We start from the raw sequence: 8,799 nt of genomic DNA, 5'->3' as shown, positions 1-8,799 counted from the left end.
CAAATTTGCCATGTGCATTAAACAGCTCCACAACTATCATTATTATGAAATAAGCACACTAAATATTTGAACGGACTACAATTTTCTCACTTTATTTAAATTTCAATGAAAATTGTTTTCCAAAACTACATATCTGTAAGAAAATTATTCAGCGAACAGAATACTCAATTTCATATCCCATATCCTACATGGTCTCTGTTTTCCCAAGATTCTTTTTAAGACTGAGGGGTGGTAGGTGGGCAGAAGTCTGGGGGTTGAGAAAGGGTAGGACCACCAGGTCTCTACTGACTTTTAACCAATCCTCTTGTTTTCAGTCCTGAATCACAAGTCCACTTCTATGGGTCTTGGAGTCCTGGTGTCTCCTGGGTTCCTCACAGTTACTGAGATGGTGTCTCCTTAGTATACACCCTCCTCCTCACTTTTAGGGAACCTTGGGTCATAACTGGTTCCATGGGTTTGATGAGGTGTCACTCCTCCATTTGCTCACTGTCTCCCAAAACTATTTTTTGAAATGTTTCCTAGACTCTGCTTCTCCCCTTTCTCTTTGTCCTTGCTGACTATACCTTTTACATACTTCTACTGTCCCTTCAGTGGGGCTTGGGCTACTAACATGTGCTGTGAATATGTCATGCTTACCCAGCTCTTTGGAAAGAACAAGTTGGGTGCTCCCTTCGGCAGCACATATAGTAAAATTGGAACGATACAGAGAAGATTAGCATGGCCCCGGTGCAAGGATGACACGCAAGTGGAAAGAACAAGTTGGGAAATGTTAACTATAGCATTTAAACTAGATATGAATAATAAACAAACAGAAAGCAATTTTTAAAACTTGAAGCAAAGGACATATAAGAATTGCAATTTTTCTGGAGAAATATCCACATATTTAACTTGAGCATTTTCATCATATAACTCCTAAGAGAAGGCAGGAAGGAGCTTGAACATGTATTTTTTAAAGCACATTTTTCAGGAATTTTGCTATCCTTACTCTTGGAATTTGTAAACAGGGCTTAATAAACAGAATCCAGAGAATAAGAACTAAAAACTAAACATTGGCTTCAAGTTCAAACTTCACTTTTTGGAATTCAAAGGCTGTTAGAAGAGGTGTTTGACTTTGATAAAAGATGCCTTTGATTTTCCGAAAAGAATGTAATGCTTTGCATTTGCTAAAACGGAAAAAATGAACCACGAACAGTGACTTCATCTGGGCGGTTGACATGTGTCAGAAGACTGCTTGACTCAAGCTGTGTAACTGAGGAGGCTTTGCTGAAGTCCAGAGCGTGTTTCTCTCTCATCAGCTGTTTTCAAACAGGAAAAAAGTAGAGATTTGAAGTTGTTGTAGGACTACCACCACATCCAAAGAAATAGAATGAAAAACAAAGATTTGATTTGGAACATTTACAAAAACATAGTAACATTTTAACATGAAGTTTAAGTCAATATAACATAAGGTTTCATATGCATTTCTATTTATTTGCAGAAAAGAAAGCCTGTCTTTCCAAATTAAATCTTACAAAATGTCTGCAATGAGTAAGCAAGCCTCCGTGAAGCTAAGATCTGCTCCTCAGTCCCGTTTATTTCAGAAAGTTAATTAGGTCGCTCAATATTTCATGAATCACTAAAACCCCCAAAATATAAATTCATTAGAATATACATTTTGCCAAACAAGAAATACAAGAATACATCTGCCAAACATTAGTGAATCTGCTTTCAAGTGTTGCATCAAATTTAGAGAACATTTTAACAAAAAAACCTAATAAATAAAGGGATAGATCTGCATAGAAAAGGGAATACTTGCATCTGCCTATCAAAGAATCTTTTAACTTAGATGGTGATGGAAACCTGAAAATTGTCTCATTTGGTTTTTTCTTTGCAAGTATTCTTACTAGATACCAAAAAGCACACATCATAAGAACAAATCTTCATAGGAGACATCTTACAGTGCTGGTGACCAGTGTGCATTACATGTTGGTTGCATGAATCTTAATTGAGTGCTATTCTCATGGTAATTACTCATTTATGTGTATATTTTTAATTTCTTAATTTAATTGAAGTATTTAATTGTGGCAGGTTGCTCCCTTTGAAAGAACAAAGCACTTTGAGAGGAAACCAAATGGATTTTGAGGAAGAAAAGGAATAGCCAAATGGGCAAAATGCCTAGCAAGCAATTGTACAAAGATCCTGTGATCACAGCACTGTTGTGTCTAATATTTGTTACATAAGCCACAGGGACTGTGTTAATATTTAGAAAGCAATTCTTTGCAGAATTACATTTACACATCTTCTTTCAGTTGGTGCCCATAGATGACAAGTTAACCATTTCTATAAATGGCTCCAAAACCCAGACTGATGCTGATAATTCTGGACCTTTTCCCCAGACTATGGTGGTTCATCCTAATTGAGGCCCATAGCTTCCCATGAGCTATTAAAACCGCTATATCAAAAAATGTACATGCTGGGGCGCCTGGGTGGCTCAGTCGGTTGAGCGTCCGACTTCGGTTCAGGTCACGATCTCGCGGTCCGTGAGTTCGAGCCCCGCGTCGGGCTCTGGGCTGATGGCTCAGAGCCTGGAGCCTGCTTCCGATTCTGTGTCTCCCTCTCTCTCTGCCCCTCCCCCATTCATGCTCTGTCTCTCTCTGTCTCAAAAATAAATTAAAAAAATTAAAAAAAAATTTTAAAAAAATGTACATGCTAAAAACAAATGTATGTACTAGAAAACATACCATTTCCACCCTTCATGGATTAGGTCCCAGCATTTTGGAAACAGCTGATCTTTTCTCTCCATATGGCTAAGGCTCATGAAGAACCAAAGTACTTATATAGCAAAACTGCATATTGGAGGCCAAAAAAGTTTTTCTAGCATCACTTTGCTTATTGTTTTCTGGACCTTCTTGTTACTTTGCAATAGATGAAAATTGCTTTTCCTTTGCTTATAAAAACTTTAAAAAATATTCTTGTATAAGAGTGTGCTTTAAGATATGAAACTTCATCTAATTTCTGTGGTCATCACTTAGAATTTTCCTTCCATTAGAGCACTTTTTCCCTTATAGACACAAGGCAGCAGATGTTAGTGGTATCAGCAGAACCAAGATTTCCTGATTTCCTTTCTTCTAAGCAATTTCCTCTCTGCATTACAGCCTAGTCTGAAAGAATTCTGCCAGAAACCTTCAATGTTTTATATAAAGGCATGCAAAATCAACTTTTAGAATGAAATGATGAAAAAACCTGCTTGGGAGAAAGAATTTAGATCAAAAATTTACTTGATGTGTATAGTCAGGCTAAAGGAAGTTGAAGAATCCTAAGAAATGGTGTCAACAAATGATAGAAGCCTGATAGACTGAGAAACATATGTATGTAAATATGTATCACTTTAGTGATATATTTATGAGACAATTGAATGCAGTGATTAATAGCAAAAACTCTGAAGGTACACAGGCTGACTCAAATACTGGATTTCTGTTTGTTGACTTCAAGACCTTGGCAAATTAAAACACTGAGTACCAGGTACATGGTAGGCATAGGTATCAGTGTTTGCTATTATTGGTCCTTTGTATAGTCTGGGAAGTTTCCTGACACATTCTTATTCTCCAAAATCTCCTTTTACTAGGAGTGCATTTGTGACGAACATTGGGTGTTGTATGGAAGTGTTGAATCATTATATTACACCTGATTCTAATATTCTACTATTCTAATATGTACACCTGAAACTAATATTACACTATATGTTGAAAACTATAGAAAGCTTATGAAAGAAATTGAAGAAGACACAAAAAAATGGAAAAATATTCCATGCTTCTGGATCAGAAGAAAAATATTGTTAAAATGTCAATATTATCCAAAGCAATCTACATATTCAATGCAATCCCTATCAAAATAACACCAACATTCTTCACTAGAACAAACAATCCTAAAATTTGTATGGAACCAGAAAAGATCCCAAATAGCCAAAGCAATCTTGAAAAAGAAAACCGAAGTGGGAGGCATCACAATCCCAGACTTCAAGACATATTACAAAGCTGTAATCATCAAGACAGTATGGTACTGGCACAAGAACAGACACTCAGATCAATGGAACAGAATAGAGAACCCACAAATGGACCCACAAACGCATGGCCAACTAATCTTTGACAATGCAGGAAAGAATATCCAGTGTAATAAAGACAGTCTCTTCAGCAAATGGTGTTGGGAAAACTGGACAGTGACATGCAGAAGATGAACCTGGACCACTTTCTTACCCCAACACAAAAATAAATTCAAAATGGATGAAAGACCTAAATGTAAGACAGGAAGCCATCAAAATCCTCAAGGAGAAAGCAGGCAAAAACCTCTTTGATCTTGGCTGCAGCAACTTCTTACTCAACACGTTTCCAGAGGCAAGGGAAACAAAAGCAAAAATGAACTACTGGGACCTCATCAAAATAAAAACTTCTGCACAGTGAAGGAAACAATCAGCAAAACTAAAAGGCAACCAACGGAATGAGAGAAGATATTTGCAAATGACATATCAGACAAAGGGTTAGTATCCAAAATCTATAAAGAACTTATCAAACTCAACATCCAAAAAACAAATAACACAGTGAAAAAATGGGCAAAAGACATGAATAGACACTTCTCCAAGGAAGATATCCAGATGGCCAACCGACCCATGAAAAAATGCTCAACATTGCTCATCATCAGGGAAATACAAATCAAAACCACAATGAGATACCACCTCATACCTATCAGAATGGCTCACATTAACAACTCAGGCAACAACAGATGTTGGCGAGGATGCAGAGAGAGAGGATCTCTTTTGTATTGCCTGTGGGAATGCAAACTGGTGGAACCACTCTGGAAAACAGTATCGAGGTTCCTCAAAAAAATTAAAAATAGAACTACCCTATGACCCAGCAATTGCACTACTAGGTATTTATCCAAGGGATACAGGTATACTGTTTCAAAGGAGCACACACACCCCAATGTTTATAGCAACACTATCAACAATAGCCAAAGTATGGAAAGAGCCCAAATGTCCATTGATGGATGGATGGATAAAGAAGATGTGGTATATATATAAAATGGAGTATTACTCGGCGATCAAACAGAATGAAATCTTGCCATTTGCAACTACGTGGATGGAATTAGAGGGTGTTATGTTAAGCAAAATTAGTCAGAGAAAGAAAAATATCATATAACTTCACTCATATGAGGACTTTAAAACACAGAACAGACAAACACAAGGTAAGGGAAGCAAAAATAATATAAAAACAGGGAGGGGGACAAAACATAAGAGACTCTTAAATATGGAGAACAAACAGAGGGTTACTGGAGGGGTTGTGGGAGGAGGGTTAGGCTAAATGGATAAGGGGCATTAAGGAATCTACCCCTGAAATCATTGTTGCACTATATACTAACTAAATTGGGTATAAATTTAAAAAAAATTTAATTTAATTTAAAAAATTGCACTGTATGTTAACTGGAATTTAAATTGAAACTTAAAAAAAAAACTGCAATATCCTTTTTCTAGATTTCATGAGGAAAACACACCTCTCTAGATTAATATATTTTTCAAAATATGTAAAAAATCCAAATATACAAATTATTCTAATAAATACATTTTGCTTGCCTGCCTCTTGATAAATTCTAGGAAAGTGTTTTAATCTTACCAAGAAATTCTCTCTAAATTACTCTCTGCATTACTTTAGTACCTGTAAATAGTAAATCCATCCTGTGACCTGGGATTATCAGAGAAGGTGACCTTCTTCTGATCTTAGTACCTTTTTTGTTGCTGATTTTGGGAACAAAGATAGTTTGTGCCCCTGTAACTTTCAGTCCATGAACTCTGTGTCCCTTTGGACTTAGGTTTCATGTAAGAAAAAAAAAAGTGTTTAGGAGGTAAATTATGTTATTGAATAATAGAGCAGAAATGATTTCAGAAGTCACCAGACCAATTCTTTGTTTTTCTTTTTTTAAAAATTTATTTATTTATTCTGAGAGAGAGAGAGAGAGAGAGAGAGAGAGAGAGAATGAATCACAAGCAGGCTCTGTACTGTCAGAGCAGAGCCCGACGCAAGTCTCGATTTTGTGAATCATGAGATCACGACCTGAGCCCAAATTAAGTCGGACACTAAACCAGCTGAGCCACCCAGGTGCCCCTAATTCTTTTATCTTCTGAGAACAGGAATTCTAAGACGAGACAAGATGCTTTTGGGGAACAGGACAAGGTTAAGGCAGAGGTGGATTTAATGAATGCCTTTCCCTTACAGGGTATGTTGTAATGATACATAGGGACAGTAATTCATTCTGGAAAAATCTTAAAAAGGAAGGTAGCTTCCTCTATTGTAATGCTTATTTTCCCCATTCCTGGCAGAAGACTAAACATAAAAACTCAAGAATAAGATTAAAATATTTGAGGAGGGGGGCACCTGGGTGGCTCAGTCGGTTGAGCATCCGACTTCAGCTCAGGTCATGATCTCGCAGTCCGTGAGTTCGAGCCCCGCGTCAGGCTCTGGGCTGATGGCTCAGAGCCTGGTGCCTGCTTCTGATTCTGTGTCTCCCTCTCTCTCTGCCCCTCCCCCATTCATGCTCTGTCTCTCTCTGTCTCAAAAATAAATAAACATTAAAAAAAAATTAAAAAAAAATATTTGAGGAGGGGCGCCTGGGTGGCTCAGTCGGTTGAGCGGCCGACTTCGGCTCAGGTCATGATCTCACGGTCCGTGAGTTCAAGCCCCGCGTCGGGCTCTGTGCTGACAGCTCGGAGCCTGAAGCCTGTTTCGGATTCTGTGTCTCCCTCTCTCTGACCCTCCCCCGTTCATGCTCTGTCTCTCTCTGTCTCAAAAATAAATAAACGTTAAAAAAAATAAATAAATAAAATAAAATAAAATAAAATATTTGAGGAATTTTGTATCTAGAAATGCTTTCATGACATGCCCCAAGCAGTTATAACCATACTCAAGGATAAGCATGACATTTGTGATGTTATTTTAGGGGCATTAAATGACGTAATACATGTTAAAGCACTTTGTTTAAAGTCTTGCTCACAGGAAGGAATTAACAAATATTAGCTATTATATGACTATTATTTGCTTACCTCTGGGAATCCTCTTTCAGCCAAAAGGCTGGGCAAAAAAATATTTACTCACCATCTTGGAGACAATTATTGTATTATTCTTCACAGTATCTGAAAAGTCAGGCAAGAAGCATAGTGTTATCCCTGTTGAATTCTGGGAAAACATAGACACTAAAGATTTACAAGCACATTTCAATTACCCAAAAGGTTAGAAGCAGAAAGAGAAACACATTCTTCATTTCCCTATTTCTCCATCCCAGGTTTAAATGTTTTAGTTTCTGATGTTTTTAGTTACTTAAATAACTGACTGTGAAGAGGAAATCTGGAAGCTGGGTAAAGGAAGCTCTGTGGGCTTCTCCTAGAGACTTCCTTCTTTCTCCATCAACAGAGAAGCTGGAAAAGTAGAAATGGGTTTGTTTGAACACTTCCCCTTTACCGAAATAAAAAATAAATAAATGAAGAGGAACTAATATGTGGGCTACTTTTATGTTATATGTCATATTTATTTTATATTTATTTTTCCATTATTTTACCATTTTACAGATGAGGAAACTGATGCCAATGGAGGGTAGAGTTCTGCCTGAATTTCCAGAGCTCAAAGTGGTAGGGTTGAGGTTCCAATTTTAGGTAAGCAGTCAGGACTCCAAGCTGGAAGTCTTCATCAGCACCTTGTATGATCGCATTACTACATAGGTTGGAAAATAAGAAAAACAAGAACAAATTTGGACTCTGAGTCAATAGCAGTTAGGAACTTGCTAAGAAGTAAGCGTGCTCCAATTCTGGAGCTGCCAGAGAAAATGAAAGTATATTCAATTAAGTTATAATAGTCCTTCAATGTTTATGGAGACATTATCATACAGATGGTCACATTTATTCATACTTATTTCTCACTTGGTCCAATCCGATGCACAGGGTGTTCATGAGGGGCACAGAGCATGTAGAAAATGGCACTAGCTAGGAGAGAATTGAGGTAATCTATGAAGGGTATTCACCCTGCATTTCCTCCTTTACCTTCCCCACACTCAAGCAGATAGCTGACTCTGAGTTCATCTCCTCAAGAGAGGATGAAGCAGGGTAAAAAGTAAAAGTTGGCAACTGCTCCTCTTTCTGGCTTTTAGCTCCAAGGTCTAACTACAAAGGGCAAGGATGTTTCAGCATGGACTGGTGAAGGGACACGATGGATGGATCCCCTTTGGATGGATTGCTGACTGCATTAACCATCACTAATACTCATGGACCTCCATGCATTCACTGGATGCACTCATTGAATGCTCTCAGAACCTTATAAGGTTGTTGTTACTAATATTGTTAAGAATGCTCCATGAGGGCAAGGATTTTTCTCTGTTTTTATTTACTGCTTAACCTCTACTATCCAGAATAGTACCTGGCAAAGATTAGGTACTCACTAATATTTATTGTAGAATAAATGCCCATCTAAAGATGGAGGAACTGAAGCACAGAGAGGTTAATAACCTGTGCAAAATCCCAAGGCTGGTCGTGGATGAGAAGAGTTAAAGAATACCCACCTGGGCCAGGGATGGGAGAAGCAAAAGGAGGGGAAATGTGTAGTTCTAGACAGCAGAGGGACCCCGGGGCCATATTGTGCTGCCAGGGAGGTGGCAAGACCACTTTGAAGAAATGGCTGTGTTGGAGCATGTACAGTTGGAACTTGAGAAAGCATTCGAAGTGGCCAGGCTGCCACATTTGGGCAAGAGAGTGGCAGAATGAGGACACTGCAGAAGCAGCAGAGAGCT

General features: G+C 38.0%; 1 non-coding gene across 1 annotated transcript; it reads left to right on the top strand.

Moving 5' to 3' along the window:
- Window positions 1–662: 662 nt before the first annotated feature.
- LOC125924080 (U6 spliceosomal RNA) lies at window positions 663–770 on the top strand. Its single transcript, XR_007458265.1, has one exon. It is a non-coding gene; the product is annotated as a U6 spliceosomal RNA (small nuclear RNA).
- The last annotated feature ends 8,029 nt before the right edge of the window (window positions 771–8,799 follow it).

The sequence above is a fragment of the Panthera uncia genome, chromosome B1 (assembly GCF_023721935.1).
Source record: "Panthera uncia isolate 11264 chromosome B1, Puncia_PCG_1.0, whole genome shotgun sequence".
In the NCBI taxonomy this organism is placed as follows: Eukaryota; Metazoa; Chordata; class Mammalia; order Carnivora; family Felidae; genus Panthera; species Panthera uncia.
This window is presented reverse-complemented; position numbering and strand designations above follow the sequence as displayed.